This window comes from Vanellus vanellus (assembly GCF_965231255.1).
Source record: "Vanellus vanellus genome assembly, chromosome: Z".
NCBI lineage: Eukaryota > Metazoa > Chordata > Aves > Charadriiformes > Charadriidae > Vanellus > Vanellus vanellus.
Genome location: NC_138908.1, coordinates 84,948,642 through 84,974,271, shown reverse-complemented (window position 1 = coordinate 84,974,271; position 25,630 = coordinate 84,948,642). Strand labels below are relative to the sequence as shown.

The 25,630-nt window shown below is 41.5% G+C and overlaps 1 pseudogene across 1 annotated transcript; it reads right to left on the bottom strand.

Annotated features, from left to right (window-relative positions):
- Positions 1-4,258: 4,258 nt before the first annotated feature.
- Positions 4,259-22,938, bottom strand: LOC309683713 (elongation factor 2-like; annotated as a pseudogene). The gene is made up of 8 exons: positions 22,912-22,938; positions 19,119-19,334; positions 17,922-18,099; positions 17,258-17,469; positions 15,797-15,978; positions 14,724-14,829; positions 13,258-13,370; positions 4,259-4,432 (listed from the first exon to the last, which is right to left on the bottom strand). The product of its transcript is annotated as an elongation factor 2-like (transcript).
- Positions 22,939-25,630: the final 2,692 nt, after the last annotated feature.

Sequence of the window (25,630 nt, the reverse complement as noted above, 5' to 3'; positions counted from 1 at the left end):
AAAGACACACTGTGGAAAAGTCTGGCCACCAGTGTTGGATCTCAAGTTGCTGGTAAAACCTAGTGGGAAGGAAAAAATGAAAAGGGATGAACCAGCTACGCACACAAAAAAACCCCCAAACAAACTGGTTTATTAGGAATTTCTGCATAGCCAAAACCCTAAAAACATTCTTCCAGAACTGTTAGGAAACTGCAACTTTGCAGGTTAATTCTTTCAAGCAGGTAAAAATGAGGCCAATTCCAAAGAACTGCAGAAAGATCTTGTAAATTAGCAATAAAAAGGCAAACAGAATTCAATTTTGATAGACAGAAAAGTGTATGGGGAGAATTATGTTTCAAAAGGAGGCAGTTCTTCACACATCTAGATGGGTGAAGTCCTTACCAGTGCTGCGGATGCTGATTTACACTGAGGGAGAGACAGTAACTTCATAAAGAAATCCATCAAGGGTTACTAACCTGATCTAGAAACCACTTCTGCTTTCAGGAATCCTCTGAAAGTGGTTATAAAAAAGCAATCTGGGGAAGTTTTACACCAGTTTACCTTGTTCTTTCTCTTCCCTACGCGCTCACTTTCAGTCACTGTCGTGAACAAGATGCTGGGCAAACTCGGCAAACTCGACCTTTAGTCTGACAGTACAGAACTTTACGTTGAACTGAAGATACACAGGTGTTTCCTTTGCTATTTTCTCAGCTTCACAGCGGTGTCAACCCCTTCTCCCAAGTATTCAGTCCCGTGAAGAGCTGCCGCCTGTGAACTGAGACTTTGCTGCTGTAGAACCGCTTCTAATCATATTCAAACCACCGCTCTTTCCCCACATCTTTAGATTGCTGTTGTAGCAAGATTCAACAGCAGCTTTGGCAAAGAATTAGAACTGCAGTTTTGCAGAATAAGTTAGTAGCTAAGTTGCTATGTAAGGGGAGACTGAGGGCCCAGTGTAATCCACATCCTACCAAGTCTAAGCTTACACTTCTTTTTGCTTTTCCATGTTTGGAAAATGGCGCTCTCTGTGAAATTGTCTTAAGCTCTGTGGAAAACTGGAGAAGAGGAAAAAAACCCAAATACTCAAAACCACACAAACACATGTGTAAATTGTTCTTTTAAGAAGTTAAATTGTCAGTTTGGACTTTAAAAGTTAAACATCTCTTATTTCATCACTGATTACTTTAGCAGTTACCACACTAATGTACTTTGGCAAAGAAACCCCCTCCAAAATAAAACATGACATTTCTTAGAGCTTCACCCTGTGAGGAGTTCCAACTGCGCTCCATGAAACTGGTAAACTTTCTGTCACGGTGTCACAGGATGCTCTTGGAGTGCATTTTCAAATGGGGAGGAGGGAACTGGGACACGCAAACCAACCACGAGACCAGAGGAAGGGCTCTACCACACTGAAGAGGTGAAGTTCCAGGGGCAGCTTAAGAAGGATCAGATTACTATTTTAAAGGTAGTGTTAAGATTGGCAAGAGGGTGTAATGCCATTTAAGCTACTCAGGCTGGCACTCTGTCCTTTTAAAGATTCAGATCGGTACCATGTTTTTTAGCCCGCTGCTGCAGAAGACCAATTCTTTCTTCTAGGCTCGCTTCAAAGGAAGACCTTGATTTAAAATTATGGAAATCCAATCTGGTGTACACTGAAAAGTCTTAATGTGCAGAAGATGCCACATCTTTTTGGCACCTTCTGCTGGCACAAAAGCCTAAAGGAGTAGGTTGCCGGGGAAAAAAAGGAGTGAACTATTTGGTCTGAACTGAAGATGCAGAGGGACAACAGGAAGAAGCTTGGAGCTATTAAAATGGAAACTCTTAAGTCTCCTTCATCCTGCACCAGTCTTTAATTGCATGTGGGTAACAAAAAAAGCATTTTCTTACCAAATGACTCATTTACAGATAGGTATGCCTTGACCACAAAACATTGGAGTTCCTGCCACTTGGGATTCTTCAAAAATGTGTCCCCTTTTCCTGTTCAGCACTCCATAGAGCTCACCAACCACTCGTTCTGGGCACTATGAAAAAATAATTCTATCAAGTTACATAAAAGGAGAAGCTCTGACTGCCTTCTCTGCCTCACCTGACTCTGAAGTCCACAATTACTGTCTATACTGATGGGACCAGGTTGTAGTTTACATACATAAAGTGAGGCAAAAGGGCATATGCCCTGTGAATGACCTTCAGCAATCTTTGGGCATAAGAGAGTCCCCTAGTGCTTTGTAATAAATGCATTTACTACAGGATGCAAATTTTATACAAACAGGATCTTGCCATACCTTATCTTAGAACTTCCACCATGGCTGACAAGCGCTCTGATAAAAACTGTACTTAACCCCCCCCTCCTCCCCATTTGCTTACAAACAAACAAACCACTAAGGCTGCAAAACTCTCCTGCTTTGTCACGACAGGTCTCACAAGTCATGGAGGAGAAAAAAAATCCCCATTTTTGCTGTTTTGTCCTTACTTGCAATCATCTTCTTCAGCCCTTGTGGGTAAGACATCTTTTAAGCTGGTAGATTTCCTGCCCACCACGCAGCACTGTAGTCTGGAATTGATTTTTAAAGCAGGTTTCAAATCTTCCAATTGCTTTTAAGACAGTTAAGACAAACTGTGTGTGAATAGCTGTACTTGGTGATAAATAAATACTTTTAGCATGGAATACATTTTCCAGGCTCTTTCATGGAAGAATTTAATTTACCAAGAAAATCCAGTTATTCAAAGGACAGACTTAATGTTTACAGAGCTCAAAAAGAGCTTATTAAAAAAAAAAAAAAATCCTTGCTGCTCTTTCTTGTTATTTAGGATACCCATTGTTTGTTCTCCTGAATGTTTACAGGGACAGAAAGAAAGGAGGGGAGAAAAACCCCAAATCATAACTTTCCCAAAGTTACTGGCAATTCATAAGGAACAGTGTAATTCATCTCCCTGCCAACATTTTGCTGTTTCCATTTAACATTTTCCTAACTTTGGAATGAAAAACCTCAGTCTTTTTCATCACTGATCTAAAGGACATAGGACAGAGCTATGATCACAGAATCACACTACGTCTGAATGGTAGAGGTTGGCAGGGACCTCTGGAGATCATCTAGTCCAACCCACTGCCAGAGCAGGGTGACCTACAGCAGGTTGCACAGGATGGTGTCCAGGCGGGATTTGAGTATCTCCAGAGCAGGAGTCTCCACAGCCTCTCTGGGCAGCCCATTCCAGTGCTCTGCCACCCTCAAAGGAAAGAAGTTCCTCCTCATGTTGAGATAGAATTTCCTGTGTTCCAGCTTGCACCCAATGCCTCTTGTCCTGTCGCTGGGCACCACCAGGTGGCGTATAGAATCACAGGCTCATTGAATCATCTAGTCCAACCATCAACCCAAGATTGCCAAAACCACCACTAAGCTATGTCCCTCAGCACCATGTCTACTGCCTTTTAAATACCTCCAGAGATAGTGACTACCTGGAGCACACTGCTACACTTGCCGTGCCCCCCACACTCTTGCCTGGCTCCTGCTCCAGCCATAACCGTCAGTGGGGGTTGTGATGGGTTGCACCTGGACTTTGGGGGATAAATGCCAACATAGCCAAACACTGTCTGGAATACGGACCTAGATGTCTGGCTGCTATGCAAATATGACTATAGGTCAATCGCCTTACTCTATAAATAGTGGACAGTCCAGAGCCCGTTGAGGTCTCCTGCACAGCAGCAGGCTGCAGGCCAGGATCTCCCCGCAAGCAGGGATACTGCTCAAGGTTACTCCTCGAGGCTAAGAGATTCCTTGCCACAACAGATCCTCTGTAAGTGGTTAATAGTATGCTGAACTCCGAAATCTTACCTAAGTGATATAAAAGGACTGACTGTGCCTATATAATCCTTTAGACATAAACCGTTGACCAAGTCTAGGACTAGGATTGGAGAAGTTTAGAAAGCAAGAAGGTCCCTTCTGAACCTCATGACTCAACGGGAGTGTCACCCCAACAGTTCTGTCTGACCCTGTCCTCTATGCAGTAAATAACCAAGTGTGCCTTGACATCGAGTCTCGTTAAAAGTCACATTGACGTTCAAACTTTGTTAAATCCCTATTTAATATGAAGAAATATTCCACTGCTTGTCTGTTACAAGTGAAGTGAATCACTCCCTCCATGACATCCCTTGCTTTCTTACTTTTTGTAATACCCTGCTCAACACACTCTCAAATTAGTGATTATCATTACAACACAGAAGCTTAATCCAAATCTATTTTAGGCAGTTTTACTCATCTGTGCACAAGGGGTGCTGTATTTTTCACAGCCCCTGGAAAGCTGGGAGATTTTCCTTTTTACCCATAGCTTCATCATGAGGTGGCCCCTCTTAAGAAAGTTTGCAGCAGTATTTTTGTGCTGTTACAGGGGAAGGTAGGTCAGTGGTGATCACCTAAAGCAAGGCATCACCAGCAGGCAGCCAGCGGTGCACCACTGCCTAAGGACCCAAAATTCACATCATAATTAAAACTTGTTTCAACAAACATAACATCTGACCCCCAAATAAACCTTTTGGATAGCATGTAGAAGGCTACACTCAGGGATGCAATGTAAAAAGTGACAACAACCATTTAAAATTTTCCTATGACTACTTAAATCTTGTTAAAGGCTATGAGTAAAATACTTATCTAGAACAAGCAATTTGAACATTATGTTTGAATTGTGAAAACCAGCACTCCTCGCATTCTTTTTTGCCTTGGGCTAGTGACTTAGGTTTCAACAGAAATGTTAGGTTTCACGTGTTATATCAAACTCCTAAAATAACATGAATGTCCTTCTTCTCACTGACAACAGATTATAATAGCAGAAAGAAAAAGGTCCATGAATTGTCATATTTTCTGGCTGTATCTTCCACATATGGAAGATAAAAATAAATCCAAATGTTTTATGAAATGGCCATTTGCCACAATGATGTGGTTGGATTTCCCTTCTCCAGTGATTATTTCAAGAAGTTTCCACATGTATCCTCTGGGCCCTCTTTTCATGTGGGTTTTAATATACCTGAGGACAAGAGTTAGCACAGGAACTGGGCAGTTCTTAAAGCCTCTGCTCTTAACATTCAGTGCTGCACAGAAAGTGATCTTGTGCTTTCAGACATTACTCTTCAAAAGGTTGACCAGAATTCAGCAGCGTTCTTGAATATATTGGAATTCGTGAAAGTCAACCGGAAACCATGCTTCTGATTACACAGCCACTGCATACATGTGCGGCGACAGACACTTTGTATTAGCATTGCACTTACACCTTGAGAAGAGGGAAGGAGGCAGTATTGGTGGGCTTTTTCATGTATGAAATAAAAAATTTCTCCCTTTTCTTACATCAAAATGGGACTTCTGTGTGCTGCAACACACTTAAGGCCTGTTATCTCTCTAGCAAATTCAGTGCAATACATTACTAGTGTCTTATAGTTAGAATCTCAGCCAGTTTTATTAGCATTAACGTTAGTTAGGCCTGTTAACTATTGGCATTAGCTGAACGATCACGACTGTGAAAATAGGGATGAAGAAGGTGCACGAGAGGAAGGGAATGTTGAAAGTAACAGTGACGATGAAGAAGACTGAGGGAGAAATTTTAGCCCTACAGCATGTTGAACAAGGAGAAGAGGAGCGGTTCTGCAGGCACCTCTGGGGCAGGCAGTAGGATCACAAAGGGAACCAGTGGATGTTCAGGTTCCTTTTTTGAGGGCAAATTTCAACGTTTGGAAAGAGATGGCAAGGACATATAGGGAGAATCCTGGAAAGGTGGCTAAAGTAATAGAAACAATAATTGAGCATCAGAATCTGGACTGGGAAGATATTCATGAGGTGTTGGGAAATCTGATGACATATGAGGAGTGAAAGGCGGTGTTAGTTAAGGCTGAGGAAGAAGCAGAAAGAGTACATGCTCAGAATGCACAGGCAGGCAGGATAGAGGATCGTTTCCCTTCTACCAACCCCAATTGGGACCCGAATAACCAGGCTCAGAGGTTATTGTTAACTGAGTATCAAAGACTGATATTGTTTGGTGTAAAAAATGCAATACCGAAACTGAAAAATTTGTCAAAACTGTATCAGGTGGTACAAGGGAAAAGTGAGGATCCATCCCCATTCTACAAACATTTGTGTGAAGTAGCCAGAAAATATATAGGATTAGATCCTGAAAAGGAAATAGATGTGTTAACTTTTGTAAATTTGTGGGACAATCTAATCTGGACATTTGAAGAAAGTTGCAAAAGATAGAAGGAGCACATGTGAGGTCTCTTGATAAATTATTAGAGGCGGCTTGGAAAGTTATAATAATAATAGGGAAGAAGAAAAGAAGAGGTGACAAGAAAAAGAACAAATTAAGAAAGAAAACAGGAAAGCACAATTGTTGGCTGTGGCTATAGCTGAAGGTAACAGAAAAGGCAGAGGACAAGGAGGTGGATTTAGAACAGCTCGCCCCCCCACAGGAGAGAGTAATAAGATCCCTTTCAGGCAGGGAACTAGTAAACCTCTAGACAGGGACAGGTGTGTGTATCGTAAACAAAAAGGACACTGGAAAAGGGAATTCAGGGAAATCCCCAGGTAGCAGATTTGTTAACATTAGACCAGGATTCGGATTGACAGGGACTGGGGGTAAATTTGAAAGACTCCCCAGCAGAACCCCTCGTTACCGTAAAGTTGGGGAACAAGAGACTAAAATTTTTGATTGATACAGGAGCCACATATTCAGTATTAAACACACGTAAAAGCAAACTGAGTAAGCAGGAAATGCCTGTGATTGGGGCAACAGTGAAGAAAGAAATAAGGCCTTTCTTTCATCCAATTAAATGTGGAGTTGGAAACAGAGTTTTTACTCTCAAATTTCTATATATTCCTGATTGCCCAATGCCTCTGTTGGGAAAGGATTTGATAAGTAAATTGGATGCTCATATAATGTTTGAAAAAGGCAATATACGTGTACAAATACCAGAAAAAAAAGCCTTGGAAGCACAAGTTCTTCTGTTACAGGAAGAGACATCCAGAACTGAAGAGATTCCAGACAAAGTACTGAATGCAGTAACTCCTTTGGTGTGGGCTTCAGGGATTCCTGGACGATCCAAAGCTGTGGAACTGGTAACGATTGCCTTAAAGCCTAGAGTTAAACCAGTAAGACAGAAACAATACTCAGTTAAACTGGAGGCAAGAAAAGGGCTAGACCCCTTGATCGAAAACTTTATGACTTACAGACTTTTGTGAGAATGTCAATCAGAATATAACACTTCTATTTTGCCAGTAAAGAAACCGCATACAAATGAGTACAGGTTGGTTCAAGATTTACGATATGTGAATCAGATTGTGCAAGATGTCCACCCTGTGATAGCAAATCCTTATACACTCTTGACCACAATTAAAGAAACTGACCAGTGGTTCACTGTCTTAGATTTGAAAGATGCTTTCTTTTGTACACCATTAGAAACAGAAAGTCAGAAACTATCCACATTTGAATGGGAAAACCTGAAAACAAGGCGAAAGACACAATTACGTTGGACTGTTCTCCCTCAAGGGTTTAAAAATAGCCTATTTTTGGAAGCCAATTGGCAAAAGAATTAGAGAGCTGGCAAGAAGAGAATCCAGAAGTAATTTTGTTGCACTATGTTGATGATATCTTGCTGGGCATCTCCACTCAACAAGCGTCAATTCAATTTACTATCAGCCTTTTGAATTTCTTGGGAGCAGCTGGATATAGAGTAGCCAAGAAAAAAGCTCAGATTGCCCAAAAAAATGTAATTTATCTTGGTTTTACTATTGCTTAAGGACAACAGAGTTTAGGTACAGAAAGAAAGGAGGCAATGAGCCAAACACCAGAGCCAGCTTCAAAGCAGGAATTAAGAGCATTCCTTGGTATGGCCGGATGGTGTCGCCTATGGAACATCAATTTTGGATTGATCACCAGACTGCTTTATGACGCTGTAAAAGGTGCCAGGGAATTTCTAGAATGGACACCTGAATATCAGGAAGCCTTCCACAAGGTAAAACAAGCTTTAATGTCTGCAGCTGCTTCAGGACTTCTGAATTTGGAAAAAAACATTCAAACTCTCTGTTAATGAAAGGCAGCATATTGCTCTGGGAGTCCTAGCCCAACAGGTTGGGTCATGGAAGCCACCTGTGGGATATTTTTCCAAGCAATTATATCAAGTGAGTTGGGGATCGCCTTCTTGTTTAAGGGCAGTAGCTGCTACTGTACTGCTTATACAAGAGGCACATAAACTGACTTTGGGATAGAAAATGATAGTTCAAGTGCCACACAGGGTAACTACAGTTTTGCAACAGAAAAGAGGGTATTGGCTGTCCCCTAGCTGAATAATGAAATACCAGGGTGTCGCTGGAACAGGACGATGTTGAATTGAAAGTTACTAAATCCTGTGACCTTATTGCCCAGGCCTGGTGAAACAGAATTAGAACAAGTGTATTCAAGTAGAATTGATTTGAGAGACTTGGCAATAGACACAGCTGAATTAAATTTGTTTGTGGATGGAGGCAGCCAGGTAATTGATGGAACTCGGATGGCTGGATATGTAATAGTCACAGATACAGAGGAACTAGAAGCAAAACCTTTGTCAGCTAACATCTCTGCCCAAAACGCTGAGCCGATAGCTTTAATAAGACCCCTGGAATTGGCAGAAGGAAAAATTGTGAACATTTGGACAGATTCAAAGTATGTATTTGGAGTGGTTCATGCCCATGGAGCACTCTGGAAGGAAAGGGGACTGCTTTCAGCACAAGGAACACCAGTAAAATATGGGGAACTTATCTGAAAATTATTACAAGTAATCAACTTGCCTAAACAAGTGGCAACAATGCATTGCAAAGCTCATCAATTCGGTAACATGCTAGTAATAGTGGGAAACAGATGAACTGATCAAGCTGTGAAAAGGGCAGCTGAACAATTAATATTGGGAATGTGGCCTGAAAAATATAGGGAACTGAGTGAGCTTCCTGAATATAATAAAGAAGAAAATCAATTAGTCCAGCTATTGAATGTCAAAAACAACAAAGAGGGATGGTGGATCACAGAAGACAAACGGTGAGGGTGACAAAGCACTGGCACAGGCTGTCCAGGGAGGTTGTGGAGTCCCCTTCTCTGGAGATTTTCAAGACCCGCCTGGATGCAGTCCTGAGTAATGTGCTGTAGGCAATCCTGCTTTGGCAGGGGAGTTGGACTAGATGATCTCTAGAGGTCCCTTCCAACTCTGAAAATTCTGTGATTCTGTGAATAATGTTACCTTCAGTGATATTCCCTTTTAAAAGAAGTTATGGAAAAGGAGCATCAAAATACCCATTGGGGAAGAGAAGCTATGGTTGATAATTTAAAATTACAAATCCTAGGTGTAGGAATGGGAAGAACAGCAAAAAGCATCGTGAGAAGATGTGAGATATGTCAGAAAAACAATCCTCAGACACAACCTAGACCACCTCCCAGAAGAATCAAGAAAGGGAACACACCCGGTGATTACTGGCAGATAAACTTTTCTGAACGTCCGAGGCAAAACGGGTATTGGTATCTATTGGTGTTAGTAGACACTTTTTCTGGATGGCCAGCAGCTTTCCCTTGTTGCACCAACCAGGCAAAGGAAGTAGTTAAAATTTTACTAAAAGAGATTGTTCCTAGATTTGGTATTCCTATAGGGATGTCTTCCACCAGAGGACCCCATTTTGTAGCTAAGATAATACAATCATTAGCAAAGGCATTAGAGATTCAATGGGATTTGCATATTCCACAGAGACCATAATCTAGTGGTAAAGTGGAGAGGATGAATCAAATAGTTAAGAAGCAATTAAACAACGTTTGTCAAGAAACTCAGCTAAAATGGCCAGATGCTCTCCTGTTAGCATTGTTGAGAATTAGGATTACTCCTAAATCTAAGGAAAAAGTTAGCCCATTTGAAATATTGTATGGGAGACCTTATCAAAATATAAACCATGAACCAGCATCTCAAGTAATTAACTGGAAGCAGTATCTTAAATAATATGCAATTTCTTTAGGGAAGGTTTTATTTTCTCTCAACAGGTATCTTCAATACAGAGCACCTTTGGGCCTAGACACTGCCATGCACAGCCTTCAACTGGGAGACTGGGTGTACCTGAAAACCTGGAACAAAGAACCTTTGAAAGAATGTTGGAAACGACCTTTCCAAATCCTTTTAACTACTTATACAGCAGTTAAGATCAACAGACTAGGACCTTGGATTCACTACTCTCAAGTCAAGAGGGGAATCCCACCAGATAAATGGACTGTGGAGTCCACTGATAAGAATCCTTCACAGTTACAATTTAAGAAAATTAAGTAGATGAATTGTATTGAATTGTACCTGGATCACTGTAGAATCTTATCTTTGTATTGACTGTGTACAAAATTCTACTTTTTTGGGTATTGGGATTACAATATTCTTTTGTCTCTGATGTATGTATTTGTGTAACCATGAATGGTCTACCCCTAGGCTTGTTATGGTTAAGTGGTATAGAATTAGCACGATCCAGATACATCAGGAAGCTCCACAGGCACAATGCACACTTCGATATGATTCAAAAGATAATTAGAGCAGCAAATAGATCTGACTGTTTGGTATGCATGCATTTTCCTGAAAATTCAAACAAAGGAGTTCCCATTGTGGGAATACCCATTCCATTTAATACGTCCTGGAATAATTTATGGATTGGGTCAGATTTTATCAAACCAGAGAACCCAAATTTTCAAAAGTGGGACATAAGAAATCTGGAATTCCCAGGTGTTAAATGCATAACCACGAATAAAACTCTGTCACCTGGGAATGTGTCAGTAGGACAGCAGGACACTACCCATATTGTAGCTGGTCTATGCAACTGCAAAGAAAGGCTAAAGCAACTGGATACTGGTCTACCCCTAGAAGCACTGGATGGTATTGGTTGTGTGGCCATACCGCTGACTCCAAATTGGGAAGGTACTTGTACTTTAGGGGCTTTGATTCCCAATGTAACCATAATGGACAAGTTAGATCAAAACTTTTGGATTATGTCTTATATGAAAATACAAAAAAGAAGCAATCTTTTAATAGAAAGGCCAACAGGATTTCACACTCTTCTGTTAAATGGTTTGTACCTTGGTTAGGAGTAAGTGAATTGGAAAAAGCAATTGTGAGTATTTTGGCTGAATTGGAGATTATAGAAAATAGAACTATGGCTGCAATTACTGCGCTACAAGAAGTCGTTTCTCAAGTCAGTAAAATAGCTTTACAAAATAGAATGGCTTTAGACATGTTGCTGGCCACACAAGGGTGAGTTTGTGATAAACACTAGTTGTGTTTATGTTGATCAATCAGAGAGAATTTCAACTGATCTACATGAAATTTGAAAACACACTAAAGTTTTACAGGAAATACAAAAAGATGACACCTCTTTCGGATTTCAAGGCGTATGGTCCTGGTTAACCTCCTGGATTCCTGAATTGTCTTTGTGGATCAAGAAGCTAATAGAATATTGATTTTAGTTGTAAGCATATTCATATGCACATTCATGATTTTACAGTGCTGTATTAAGTGTTGTAAGACAACAAAGAGGTGTGACTCGACATATCTACATTAAGACTCGAAGGGGGGAACTGTTGTCTTATACTTAGAATCTTAGCCAGTTTTGATAGCATTAATGTTAGTTAGGCCTGTTAACTATTGGCATTAGCTGAACTTCTGATACAGGGTCTTGCATATGAGCATTTTGTTGTGTACTTGGCCACAGGGTTGTCCTTGGGGATGTTTCTTCACAAGTATCTGGGTTGATTAGTAGAGGAACTTTCTGAGATGTTCTCATGGATAATGAGGATTCCATCCTTCAGCTATATGAGAAAGAACTCCTAATCAAGGAAAGCAAGTATTGTCATTCTTTGAAATGAAACATCCCGAAGCATACAAGCATATGAACCTTGAAAGTGCTACTCATCCACCATGTTACAAAAAGTTTAGCCAACTTGGCAGAAAAGTGAAAACTCTGAGTGTCCTAAGCTGAACTACCTTCATTATAATACTAAAAATCAGGCCCACAGGTCAAAAGGACCCTAGCCCAGGTGAAGAACCTTTCCATGATCATGCATAGCAGCTACACCTTGACTGTGCAATCATATGTAAATTACTAACCAATCAAATATTATCATATTAGTACCACCCATCAAATCAGATGGGTGGTACTAATATGATAATAATATTGTAAAATGTGTATATAAACCGTGCGGGAGTCCTTGTCTTGGTTTGAGGTAAAACAGGACCAATTTTGTTCAGTAACTTTGCTTCTTAGCTGGGCCTCTCCTAACTACTGAAATTAACTGCATATTGTGCAGATACTGTTCGCTCTCAGAGTGAAGAGACCTATGTTTATAGCTGATGCCCAGGCATGGTATGCAGAGAGGCTCTTGCTTATACTTATTGCTATAACACCAAGGGCAGCTCACTGTTATTTTCCCCATTGAAGGGTCGGAAGCGGAAAAGCATAGAGGGGTTACACCTGGGGGGAGGAGCGGACAGGACAGGTGACCCAAAACTGACCAACAGGTATTCCATCCCATCTGCCTCATGCTCAGTATAAAAGCTGAGGGATCAAAGGGTCAGCTCTCTCTTTCTTCAATGGCTGCTGCCCGAGGAGGGCTCTGTCTGTTCATCTGCCTTTGATCCCAATCCTGAATCCAGTTCCCATCCGTCACTGAGCCCAGTCTGGAACTTCCCCAGTGCCAGCCAGTGTCATGACGGTAATCCTGGAAGCTTTATACAGTTTTGAACTTATTTCATTATTTTCCTTTTTTATTTTATTATTAACATCTCATTAAAGTAGTTTAGTTTTGTCTAAACTCGTAAGTCTCTTTTTCCCTCCTCTGCCTCTCTCTTTGAAGAGAGGTCAGGGGGAGCATCTGTTGGTCCCACCTGGGATGCCCCACGTCCCCACTAGCCAAATTGGCCTAAACCACGACAATCCTATTCAGTGTGCACGATTTGTGGAAATATTCCACCGTGCACCCTGGCCAGAGTAAAGCAATGTCTCCTCTCTAAACATAGTCTTTGTGTTTCGGGAGAACTGGGACTTATACCTCTTTTACAGCTAACATTACCAGGTACCTTATTTCAAATCATGACATTCTTGATACACAAATTAACCACTGACCAGATTATAAAAAGACAATTAAGGTAAGTTTCTGTGAATTTTAGAAAGACCAAAAAGACTGTTCTCATTATACAGCTCACAGCTTAAGGCTAAGAAATGCTACCACGCTGCAAATTCTAATGACGTAGAAAGGCCAGGTTACCTTAAGAAGGGGTTTTCCCTGTTTATCTCGATCTTCAATGTCTGCTTAGTATCAAGTTTCTCTATCAGTCTGGCTGCCTCTTCCTTCCTAAAATTCATAACGGCATCAAAGATCTGAAACAAGTTTATAGCAACCAGAGTAAGTCACATAACAGAGATGGGTTCTGCTTACCATTTATCTTAAACATGTTGTACATCTGAAAACCCTCTGCTTTCTCTGTTCTGGGCTTTTGTTTGAGAAACTATTCACAAGGACCACGCAGCTCAAGATTCACAACTTATTTAAAATATTTCTATTTCCAAAGGAAACTCCAAATTCCTATCAGAAGTAGTTCACACACAAAACACAAATCTTGAATCTTATGATATGCAGAGTATGTTATTTCAGTGAACAGACTATTCAGATTTTCTGCCTTCTACTTCTGTCCCACCTTTTGCACATTGTTCTAATATTGCCGAATTTTTCTAGTCTCTACAGAAGTATTGCTCACTTAGCAAGTTTGCTGACAACACCAAGCCGTGTGGTGTGATCAACGTGCTGGAGGGAAGGGATGCCATCCAGAGGGACCTGGAGAGGCCTGAGATGTGGGCCTGTGCAAACCCCATGAAGTTAACCAGGCCAAGTGCAAGGTCCTGCGCATGGGCGGGGGCAATCCCCAGCACAAATCCAGCCTGGGGAGAGAATGGATGGATGGCAGCCCTGAGGAGAAGGACTTGAGGGTGTTGGTGCATGAGGAGCTTGACATGAGCTGGCAATGTGTGCTGGCAGCCCAGAAAGCCAACCGTATCCTGGGCAGCACGGCCAGCAAGGCAAGGGAGGGGATTCTGCCCCTCTGCTCCACCCTGGTGAGACCCCACTTGGAGTACTGCGTCCAGCTTTGGAGGCCTCAGCACAAGAAGGACACGGACCTGTTGAAGTGAGTCCAGAGGAGGCCACAAAGATGATCAAAGGACCAGAGCCCCTCTGCTGTGAGGACAGGCTGAGAGAGTTGGGGTTGTTCAGCCTGGTGAAGAGAAGGGTCCGGGGAGACCTTAGATCCCCTTTCAGTATTTAAAGCGGGCCTACAGGAAAGATGTGGAGGGACTCTTATCATGGAGTGAAGCGACAGGACAAGGGGTAATGTTTTAAACCAAAAGAGGGGAGATTTAGATGAGATATTAGGAAGAAATTCTTTACTGTGAGGGTGGTGAGACACTGGCCCAGGTTGCCCGGAGAACCTGTGGCTGCCCCATCCCTGGAGGTGTTCAAGGCCAGGCTGGACACAGCTTTGAGCAACCTTGTCTGGTGGGAGGTGTCCCTGCCCATGGCATGGGGGGTGGAACTAGGTCCCTTCCAACTCTAACCATTCTTTGATTCTATGGTCCTACTTTAGAAGAGGGATTGCTTTCCTAAGAGATAACCTGCTAAACAAAAAAAAGTCTCCCCTTATGTCCCTGCAATCAAATCAAAACAAAATATTGCTTTACCTTAAAGATAGGATCCAGAACTAACTGGCAAAATGTCCTTGGCAGGTTCTTTCCATCTGGGCTAGTGGATGATTTGCTGAATTTTCCAGTTGTTGGATTAAAACATCTGATGATGATGTTTACTTTTACTCATCCAGTTTGAACTTGAGGAGTATCCACTTTTCCTGCAAGTTTCCGCTGAGTTATTTTTAAAATAAAACTTTGTAAACTTTCAGATTAAAATAGCAGAAGAGTAGCTAATGCTTATTTGAAATGTAGCAATAACTGTTAGATATTTGGGGAGGCAAAGGATGGCTTTTTGTTTGTTTAGGTTTTCGAGTTTTCTTACTACGCTTAAAAACGCTGACTTCAACAAGAATTTTTAAGCTTTTACAGGGAACTAGGGACTGTAAGCAAACCTGTTGCCAAGAATTCTGTTACTCCACCCTGTTATCTATAACTGTCTTCTGAAGCCTTGCTAAAATCATTTAAATACCATACAAGATAAATCTTGGAGTACTCTGTGAGCTAAGTGAGTCAAGGTAGGTTAATTTATTATAAGGCATCAGACGACAAGCAAATATCAAGCTTTCACACACCATATAAATCACTCTGTTACCAGCAAGTTGTGTACACATCTAATGTGAAATTAACTCCATCATTTAAAAGATACAATTTAAGGTTCATTAAATTCACAGAAATACTTATTGGTATCAAAAGACTGGATTTGGTCCATAACCTTGTGTTGTGTATTAATTTTATCTATGCAGTTCAATAAAAGCATTTATGTTCTGAATTCTGGGAGTGAACCTTCTCTCTCTGCTCTTACAGAGCAGTTTATCAGAACTCGCCACAGAAGGCACATACATCATATCTGCACGACAAGAAACTGCCTTTCTTAGACACATAGATATTTTTATTGTAAGAGTTATAAACTCATGTCTCTAACAAGCTTTCTGAGCTGCCTATGAAAGCTTAGTTTTACAGAAGCACAAACTCAACATGCACTGGTATGCATCACTGCTATCCTTAGAGTGTCACTGTGGTATCAAAGCGTATATCTACATTTATTCCATGTGTACTGTGTTACTTACTTATCACCCAAGAGTTTTTTCATCATGTCTTCAACTTTCTTTGAATTCCCAACGGGAAGGAGCTGTGCTTTTTCACCTTTGACAGCAAATGTTGTTACATACATCTCAGCAAATAGCTTCAGAGTGAATGCCGAGCCATGCAGACCCCAGCCAAACCCAACAGTACCAATAACTGGATCAATCTTTAAAAGGGGAAAAAAAGTGAATGTGTTTCACAAAACACTGACTTGAAATGTATGAATTGCTTTCAATTACAGGTAGGATAAATAAAGATGCCAAATATTTTCTGAAACATAGAGCAAGGAAATACTTTCTCTGAGATCGGTCTATTGAATACTACTTTGAAGCAAGAGCCTTACTTTACCCCACCCAGTGAACAAATTTACAACAAAGGCTAAAATAAGAACTTCAGAAACATACTTGTGAAGTGCTAAGTAGGATTTGGAGGATTATGACTTTGTAAAGAATATTAGCTGAAGTTAGTGAACTTCCTCTGGAAATTAAAATAGGGGCCGGCTCATTCATGCCAAACCGATAAACGTGGTCTGACTTAAGAACGGCTGAGATTCATGCAATATAACAATCAGAATACAATCCTAGCCAAGAATCCTTTGTTTCAGTAACTAGATTATGCTGCAGTCAATTTTATCCATACAACAAGCTAGTTTATTATGATCACATTTAAACAAAGGGAACCAAGTTCAAAAATTCTGGTGAGGTGTGTCTTGCAGATATTTGGTGGAAAAAATGGTATCTGTAGCAGCCTGATTCTGACAATTCCTTACTCTAACAGCTGGACCATCAGAGAATGCTCTCAGTTGACTTTAGTTTTTTGTTTTACAATTCTCAGCTGCAATATAGGAAATACTATTTTTCTTTCTGGTTCCAAATCATCCTTCCGGAGATATCCAGCATATTGAGATATAATTACTGGTAGAATAACAAAGACCTACGTTTTCAGATCAGAAAAGAGCAAATTAAATGTCTTATCAGTCAGGAATAGCAGAAAGGCCATGTTTCTTGTCATGTAAGTGACATAAGCAGCAAAGCCAGGCACAGAAAGCTAATCTTCTGGCTTCTGGTCCTTTGCCTTAAATTTCCAGCCATAGCTTCCCTTCAGCAGTTTCACCCAGGCAAATGCTGACATTTGATGTCTGAATGACAATGAGCAACTGACTTGAGGTTACACATTTTGTTAGTGAGAAAGTATCACTACAGGATGATCTGTTTTGCGAATTCTCTCCTCTCCCCTAGTTGCTTTTGCTCCCCCGTTGGTTGGTCTGAAATAATATCCCTAAAAGAAAAAGTATGAAACAGTGGGGGTGGAAGGGGACTGACGAACGGCTCCTTCAGGCTGGCCAGAGATCTGAACTGCATAAACGTATGCAATTGTTTCATATCAAGGCTGGTACTCTCCAAAATAGGATTTCAACCACAGCAAAGTTATAAAGTTTTCTTTACCATAATATTATCCATTGGTCCAGTTTCATCCCCTCCATAGGTGGAAATGATGACATTGACATTTTCCACAATACACTGAAATGTCTGGTAAAGTTCTGCAGGCTCCAGCTGCAATTGCAGCAAAGCATGATCCATTTTTTTCATCGTCAGTACTGGTTTGAAACGTTCTGCAATAGCCTGCCTCGGAACAGTCTCCATCTGTGCACAAACCCCTTAAAAATATAATTACAATTAAAATATGCATTATATATATGTGCAAGATCTCTAATCTACTTTGTATAGTGGTGACTGGGAAATTCGAACTGGTAATTTGGTGGTAGTCTCAGTGCTCCCTGAAACTGTCCTTACTCAGTTGCATGTATTGTGTCATTTACTAACTGAGGGAGGAGAAGAATGACAGGCAGCTCCACTCCCTGGGATTTTGCTGAAGGATTGATTTTATTTCCTCAGTTACTCTACGTTCAACCCACAAGCTGTATACAAAGTGGATATAATCATCTAAGATCCAGGAAAGGCCATGGGCTAAGACTGCAAATCTGAATTCCTACCATTAGAAGTTAAACTTCCAGAGAAAGAAGCTTTTTCCATTACATACGATTTTTTTATCTTAAGAGGAAGAAATTAAAATACACTGAGGTCTTTCTAATTAGAAGAGGATGCTTACCTGAAACATAGTCAACCACAGTGCACCATCAGTGACATGGAGAGCTACTGTAACTTCAGAGGAGAAATCAATGTGTCCAGGGGAGTCAATTAAATTTATAAGAAAACCTGAATCATCCCTACACTGTTTGATGAAGGCCAAGTAATTGTCTGAGATTTCGTAATAAATAGAAATTGCCCTGCAATAGAAGACAACGCATTTTAATAATTTAATAATGTTTCATAATTTGCTAATTTTAAAACTCGCATTGGTGAGTACAAGTATCTAAAGGGTGGGTTGAAGGAGGATGGAGCCAGGCTCTTTTCAATGGTTCCCAGTGACAGGACGAGGGGCAATGGGCACAAGTTAGAACATAGGAAGTTCCGTTCAAATACACGGAAACACTTCTTTACAGTTCAGGTGACAGAGCACTGGCACAGGCTGCCCAGGGAGGGTGTGGAGTCCCCTTCTCTGGAGATTTTCAAGACCCGCCTGGATGCAGTCCTGAGTAATGTGCTCTAGGCAATCCTGCTTTAGCAGGGGAGTTGGACTAGATGATCTCTAGAGGTCCCTTCCAACTCTGAAAATTCTGTGATTCTGTGATTGGTCAGCCACCCATACCTGGTCTGTTACAGCACCAATATTTCTTGATGTACTTGAAGGAAAAACCACAAGAAGACTTCAAGACTTCAATTTATAAAGTTCTTAGGATCTAAAATTCTGCTTTGAGTGTAATTAATTTTTATTCTTATTCAAAATCAACACCTCGAGATAGTAGTCACAGCATAATATCACTGCCAAACACTTGTCGCGTCATGCTCCAATTCACTTTACGACTTGTTAACTTTGTAGTTGCTGACTTCATAGGCAAAGGTAATACTAATACTAACAAGACAGAGCTCACCACATTAGCTTGCAGGACTGTAAGCAATCCAATAAAAACAAAGGTTACTACTAAAAACCTTTCTGAAAGCATCTTTCTCCATAGTGAGAAGCAGGTAAGAATGGTCGCTAGATATCACTCATAAGCTCTACTCCAATACTGCCCAGATTGCACTCTGAAGACTGTGAACTTCTGTTCTGTAATGCACAGCTTGATTCGTATGTCAACTTAAAAAAGATCTGACAAAATGCAAGGCTTTGAGCAAACCAATTTTCTGTCTTCAGACTAAGATGCAAAAAAAAGATAAAAAAAGAAAGATACAAACAAATTCTTACTTACACTTGATTGTGATAACATCTTTCTTGCTCATCTTTCTGTGTGTCTGTGAATCATGTTTCTCCTGCTTGGGTTGAAGCAATGATGCCCGCTTTACACACCGGGGAGTCTGTCAAGGCTGATTTGCCATGATCAACATGAGCAATCACAGACATATTCCTAATACTGGATTTCTTGTCCATGATTGCTCAGATCTGGTCTACCTTGAAATTCACCTGGATGGGGGAGAAAATAAAAAAGAAAAACAGCTATTGCTTCCTTTTAAAGTATAAAAACGTCAATGTGGAATTTTAAAATTTTAAAATTTTACTATTTGTTATTAAATCCACAATCTAAAGAAGAAATGAAGTTCATAGAATCACAGAATGGTTAGAGTTGGAAGGGACATTAAAGACCATCCAGTTCCAACCCCCCTGCCATGGGCAGGGTCATCTCCCACCAGACCAGCTTGCTCCAAGCCCCGTTCAGCCTGGCCTTGAACACCTCCAGAGATGCTTCCTCCACAGGTTCTCTGGGCAACCTGGGCCAGTGTCTCACCACCCTCACAGTAAAGAATTTCTTCCTAATATCCAATCTAAATCTCCCCTCTTTCAGTTTAAAACTGTTACCCCTCATCCTATAGCTACACTCCCTGATAAAGAGTCCCTCCCCAGTTCTCCTGTAGGCCCCCTTTAACTACCGGAAGGTCATAGTTTTAAGCTTAGTATTACGAACAGTTATTCCCATTTTTGGCATGTTTTTGTAAGTAAGAAGAGCAGAGGCATAACTTAAAATATAGCTCAGATTTCACATCACAAAATGTTGATGATCACCAAAATGAAGAATCCACTCGCAGAGACAAAATGCTACAGGAGGGTTAGTGCACACAACTGCAAGAAACAGGTCTCGTCAGAGCTTCCACATATATCCTTCTCCTCTCCTCCCACTGCTGCCCCTCACTTGGCCACGTCTCCCTCCCACACTTGTTCTCCATCTCCCAGGGTTTTTCAGGTGAGCCACTTTTCCTGGTTTCCAGAAAAGGCTGGGTCTTCTGCTTTTGTAGCCGATATACCAGCTCAAAAACCTGGTGGCCAAGCTCAGTCAAAAACCTCTTCAAAGACTTAACTATGAAAACCCAACATTTTTACAGGCCCTCTCACAAATAATATCCCTGAAATTTTCTCATTTCCATAAACCTTCTACCTCTCGTTAAGAACAATCCTCCTCCTTCAATTTGCAGAAAAAAAATTCTTGATGCTCAGAAGCCCTGGTAATTATCTATTAAACACACGACAACTTAGCAAAGGAACATGAAGTCTTACTAATCTCAGCCTGTCTCATTCCGTAATAAGCGTCACCTGTAGGTCACAGGAGTGCAGTTAACGTGGTTATCTTTGTAAATCCCTTTAACGCCTGAAGTGCTTCACAGGGACATGGAAAAAGACAGAATTGGGAGGAAACAATGATGGGGAATATGGAATAAAGAAACACAAAAATCATGTACCACATCAGTAGTTTATACTAGTTGCTCAGTGAAGAAAAATATACCATAAGAAACAGTTAAATAGGTTCCTAATCTTTGTTTGAGTTGCAACTGATAGAGAAATATCGAAACATACTTTTCTATAGCTACACCAACAAAGGTTAACAATGCGGTCTGGGTCTTAACCAGAGCATATGAACACAGGGAACCTGTCCTCTTGCGTGGATATTAATTTGGAAAAAAAAAAACCAACCATAACAACCCAGCCCAGCTCAAAATATTATTACATTACAGAACCTTTTTTTTTTTATGAACAGATGCACTTCTGATATATATCTTATTGCTGCATATTCCTATATTAACTTTGGATCTTCAGTCCAGTTCAACTTTTTCAGTATAAATTTTCTCCAGAAAATAGTTCTTATCAAAAAAAGGAATACTTCTGAATAAAATAGCCAAGTTATTTTTAGAAATGAGAAATATCCAAGCAAAGCAGCAACCTGGTCGCTTCCCCCAAAAATGTATTATTTCTCCATTATCCCCGACATTTATAGTTTCTTTCCTACCTCAAAGTCTGCAATGGAGAAAACCACCCCTTTTTTGTCTGCTGAAGAAAATCCAGTACAAACAAGAAAATTTTTAGAGTATGCTTACAGTTTTGTCACTGATCCACCTCAAATGAAGGCACTTTGTTTCTTAATTTGTTCTGTTAGGTTATTCTTCAATTTAATAAAAAACAATGATATTTCTAGAATGTTCTAGGGTGTCCTGGCATTCAAAGTTTCACTGAAGCAAAATTTACACACTTAGAAGAAGTAAGACCTTGAAATATTTATTTCTTCTCTTTCTTTTCCATTTAGAGAAAACAGCATCACTATTTTTCTTTTCTACTCTTATAATTTTTGTTTTAAAATTGTGCTGTTCTAAAAAAAAATCAGTACTCTTAGCAAGAATTAAGTATAGTGGTAGAGCTGTGCTATATATACTTATTTCATAATGCAAATAAATAAAGTGTTGAGAAGTATACCTATGGGCTCTTTGTATTTGCTAATTATACACTTTCGTAATGGAACAAGTGAAATTTACTTCTGATAAATATTTAACTAGCACAGATATCACATTTTGAACTGAAACCTGTATTTTTTTCCATTGTCTCCAAGTTTCCAATATATTTATATACACGGGCTACACTGTAGTTTTCTTTTGGGGCAAGGAAGAGAGATGACCACAACAGTTTATTTCTTCCTTATATTTCAAGCCCACAGGCCTCCTACATGTGTCCATTTACATTAATTCTAAATGTAAACTTCATGCACATGTTCCTCTTAACAGGGCTGGATATTCTCCTATGGACTGTGGAAGCTATTCATATCAGCTGAGTTAGGGTGGTATTGGAGTTGTAAAATCCTTGATTTGTGTCTAAAAACAATGGAGCCTCACTCTCCAGCTGGGATAATTATGTCCCACTGTTACAAAAGCAGAATGAAAACAGACAGATAGAGTAACCATTATACAAGACATGGATGTAAAATATTAGTTTTATGGGTATAGTTGCTTGGTGTTTCAAGAAGTCATTCATATATTACTATCATTTTGGGGCAGAGCTGGAGGGACTTGGGTTTGAGATGGAAAAGAATCACTAAGTCATGGTGAAGGCAAGGAGAGCCAAGAAGCACCATGAGAGAAGAGCAGGGTCAAGCAGTACTGGGGTGGGAAGTGCGAGGTAAGGCAAAGGACAAGGGGAATTTACAACCAAGTTTAAGGGATTAGACGGGCTGTGGGACCCAAAGTTCTACAGTATTATACCTTGAAAGATGTCATCACAGTCAAGGAGGTGAAGAAGCAAACCTCCTTAAGTGACCTCAAAGTTTCTGCTGACAGATGTCATGGCAAGCCAATACCAACAACACGAAGACATTTTTATTTCAAACTCTCCATCCTTTTGCTCAACTACAAGACTGCATCCCTTCCCAGAAACTGAAGGTCCTGTGTCTTAGATATTACTGTTAGTACTTTTTGCCAGGCCTACAACAATATAATACATCTGGGCATGAAGTTTTCAGCCTGTAGGAAATTAATACTAAGAGCTAAGTTTAGTTAAGTGGCACTCCTTTATTATTGTTTGGTTCATCGCTTGGCCTAAATGACTATTTTTAAGAAGTTAAAACTGCTGGCTCACTTTTAATTCACTTTGTTGTATCATAGCAACTGTTCTTCTTAATATAACTGGGTAAACCATTCTTAAGTTTCTGCTAAATAGCTTGTTAATAAAATATAGTATATTAGAAAAGATAAAGAGCTCAGTTCAAGCATTAATATTAATGTCTTACCAGGCCTTCCAGCAGGGATTTCAGCATTATGTATTAATAAATGCTACCCACTTCCAAACATCTTATTTACCACTTAATTTACATAAATGCCAAAACAGAGTTTACTATATGTGCTGTTCTGTAACAGAGGCACTGGCATCACAATTTTTTTTTGTCACAAATAGAACTGAAAAAACAAAGCCAGATTAAAAATTAATAGCAATTTTAATTGTAAATGTTTTTCATTAAAGAGCCATTACAGACTTTCTGTTCTGCTGATAGACAGCGACTACATCAAAATTATCTTGCTATGAAACGCTTGCTGCAGAGGAGCTAAGGTCTTCCGCATGCAACAACAAGCAAAAAACGAAGGAGATGAAAGCAGTACTTGCAGAAAGGAGAAATATCATGGCTTTATTACAGGCAGAACATCACTTTTGCCAAAACTCTCAAGTTTCATGGCCACTACAGCCAGGCAACGACCTTACTCCTTTTAACTACCACTTTACGTCATTTGGGTAGCCCACACCACAGTATTGCTTATCCCTGGCCATCAGTTACACCTCCAGAGTAGACTGCGTTCCTTTTCTGCAGGGTATCTCTTTCTCTTAAAGATGTTCAAATTCTTATTGTAATGAACCATTACATAGCTTCAATTCATAAATACATATTCTAAAACTAAAGAAAAATGGAAACACTAATTGAAGCTGACATAAGTAACTAGAATGTCCATTTCAGTCAACAATTAATACTTATACAATGAAAGATTACAGTAATTAAGAAAAAAAAAAAAAGGAACGGGTTCCAATAGCATTAATCATCAAGAAAAGCAAAGATGTACAAGCACGTGTTTTATCACAGAAACAGGCCCGTAAATTCTGATTCACTAGCATAAAAAAGGGACTCAAACCAGGTGAAACGCATTGCCAGAACTGCCATGATTTAAAATAATGGAGCAGTCTTGCTAAAAATCAAAAATTAAACAACACAACCCACCCTGCAGTGTTTCTAACAGATTAATTTCCCCAAGAAAACGCTGCTGATGGGATTCAGGTCTGATCATCTTTCCTCAAGATCAGTGCAGCGCAGCACTGTATAGTACATATATTCACACGCACGCACAGCCTCTCCTGAGCCGCACTGGAAGCGACGCTTTTCTCTCCTATCCTTAAAAACACTGATAATAGGGATTTTACCTCAAATCTTGCACTTGAATTCACTACCCACGTTGGTAGCCAAAACGTGCAGAAACGTTCAAATCTGTGACCTGCACTGACAAGGTGCGCTCCCCGTACCTGCAAAAGGAGGAGAAAACAAGAAGCAGCGGCACCCTCCCTACTCGTCCACCTGGCAGCCTTCTAATAAAAGAGCGTGAAGGGGAGAATAAACACAAATTAATAAGGGCAGCGGTGCCGGAGTCCCACAGCCGGGCAGAAAGGGACGCGGCCAAGGCCGCCTCAGCGCCACCGGGCGCCGCCGCCTCCCCGGACTCCTGTCAGCAGCGGGAGGGCGGGAACCGCCTCCGCCTCCACCCGCCTCTCCCCCTCTCGGCCAGCCCCCGGGGCTGAGAAAGAAGAAAGTCCTGAAAAGTCTCATGCTCCGTCAGGGCCCGGCTGGGCTGCCCTCGAGCCGCCACCCCCTCCCCAGTCCGCCGCGCCTGAGGGCGAAGAAGATGGCGGCGGCGCCCCCCATCCCCTCTGTTAAGCGCTGTGGGTCGGTAGGCTGGTCTCCTCCCCGCGGGAGCACTCACCATGGTGGCGGATGGCGCCCGATCCCAGCTGCCGCCGCTGTCGCCGCCTCAGCCGGGCTGCGGGAGGCGGGAACAAGCCGCGATGAGCGATCGCCGGGATCCAGCATCCTCCCCCTCCCGGCTCTCCCCGCCGAGCACTCCTCAGCTCGGCCGGCCTCCCCTCGCGCCGCCGCCGCCTGCTACCTCTGCCACCCTTCCCCGGGAGGTGAGCTGCCCGCCGCCGCTGCCAGCCGCCAGGCCGCTCCTCCCCGTGCCCCTAGAGCCGCCATGACCCCCCTCAGCCATCGCCCCAGCCCCCGAGGGCCTCGGAGGGGCGGCGGCTCCCCCACCGCCACAGGGGCTCGTGGTCCCCCGGCTTCGCTGCGGGGTTGCTGTGCGGAGATGGAAGAGAGTGCCGACTGGGGCCATCGCGCTGATTCTCCGTCGGTGGTTCGGTTTGTGTCAGGTGCCGGGTAAACATTAGGTGGAGCCCCGGCCCTTCCCCTCAGCGGGGCCCACGGCGGCGGCGGGAAGGCGGCCGTGGGGCTTCACCGCTCGGCTGCTGCGAGGAGGTTTTCCCCGTCTCTCAGGACGTTTAGTGGCAGGTTTGAGGGCTTGCTTTGAACACCTCGTCAGGCTGGGTGCCGTAACCCCTTATTAGTTACTTTTAAACATAGGGTACGTGACTGATCGGCCCCCTGTTGAAGCGCGAAGGTGGCATTGCCTGCCTTTACAAATAACTTGCCATCGTGAAAGAGGCTCAAGTAATAACAGCGCTTCACATTGGTGATACAGATTTTCACCCGAAAAACGTCTGGTAGAAATATTAGGTAATTAAATTGTCAAGCGCGGAGTAAGCCTGTGAATGTCTTCGCTGAAAGCACCAACTTCTGGGACGAAACTAAAATTTATACAGTAGTACTTCTAAGGATTGAAGATCAGAAAAGAAGAATATAAAATCAAACTGTTATGCAAGCATATTATCATATATAAAACACTATGGGTGGAATA